The 1,341-nt window shown below is 40.2% G+C and overlaps 1 long non-coding RNA gene across 1 annotated transcript; it reads right to left on the bottom strand.

Annotated features, from left to right (window-relative positions):
- Positions 1–364: 364 nt before the first annotated feature.
- On the bottom strand, positions 365–1,341 carry LOC107682918 (uncharacterized). Its single transcript, XR_001633623.1, has 3 exons — positions 1,269–1,341; positions 986–1,142; positions 365–495 (listed from the first exon to the last, which is right to left on the bottom strand). It is a non-coding gene; the product is annotated as an uncharacterized LOC107682918 (long non-coding RNA).

Here is a 1,341-nt window from a genome sequence, read left to right as displayed (position 1 = left end):
TTTTTTATTATTATTTCTTAATAATGGTATCAGGACAGCTGTATCACCCTGACATTTCTGACTATGCCTCCAGAATAAATTTTTATTCAGAAATGAAAACATGCTCATTAGAGAAGAGTTTTTTTGAAGTCACTATGTATGAACTGCATTTTTTATGTATTTTTTAATAAATCAATAGATGCAGACAAAAATAAGGAGTCAATTCATTGACCAATTATCTTCCTTAAATCACTGGCACAGCACTGTTAAAGTAAGCTAACAGCAACAACACAGCACAGGGGTGACATTTAACCGATCGATTATATTCTGTAACAGCCATGACAGAAAATGGAAATACACATGAGCATAATACACAATGGATGGGGCAGGGTGTGGTACCTGTGTGGGCTTGTTGAAGGGAAGGCTTTGAGGGGGGTGATGTGCCAAAATGTGACGGTACACTGGCATTTCCAAAGGAATCAAAGTTTGCAAAGTCTGTGGTGGCATTATTTTGTGCTACAGATGGCACAGGGTGAACAAATACATTAATGAACAGGACTGATGAGGCAAATTAAGTGACAGTGTGAAATCATGAGCTGACTGACATCACGTACAAATTGTGTACATGATGACATGTCAAGCAGTGACATTTAAAGGGATTGTTCGCTTTTTTGATTGTTCTTCATTTACCCACCCTCATATCACATTTGAACTCAAAACAACATTGGATCCCGTAAACGTTCATCATATGGACAAAACCCCCCCATTTTTTTTGTGTTACACAGAAGCAAGCAAGCCATTCAGGTTTGGAACAACATGAGGGTGAAGCAAATGATGACAATTTTCATTTTTTGGTGAACTATCCCTTTAAGTGAACGACAAAAAGCAACACATGATTAATAGTGGTGAAACAATTAAAGGAACTTGTGACCAGCCACAGCATCTAAATGTTCTCTTCACCTTATACATAAACCTATACACCTTATACAAAAATTTTAATGGTTACCTGAGGGCCTGTTAAAATGTGCAAAATTAGCAAAGTTTGAGGAGCTGGCAGTTTGAGCTTGGGGGGCAGCAAAAATATCTCCACCCAAGTCAGAGAGGAGGTCAAACTTCTTCTCCTGGCCTGCAGGCTGGGCCTGAACATGACTGGTCACCGGGGACTGAGAGAGAAACGTGGGGTAGTCATGAAAAGAAAAACAGGGCATAACCTGGTTTTGCGGAGAAGAACTAGCTGTTTTGTGGCTCCAAATGAAAGTACAAACGTAAAGGTGGTTGTGTGTAGTTACCTGGTTGGATGGAGTCTTGGTAAGATGTAGGGTTTTGAGGGGCTGGGGAAGAACCTCTGGGGTGCTACTGGTA

The sequence above is a fragment of the Sinocyclocheilus anshuiensis genome, unplaced genomic scaffold (assembly GCF_001515605.1).
Source record: "Sinocyclocheilus anshuiensis isolate Anshui unplaced genomic scaffold, SAMN03320099.WGS_v1.1 C32718454, whole genome shotgun sequence".
NCBI lineage: Eukaryota > Metazoa > Chordata > Actinopteri > Cypriniformes > Cyprinidae > Sinocyclocheilus > Sinocyclocheilus anshuiensis.
This window is presented reverse-complemented; position numbering and strand designations above follow the sequence as displayed.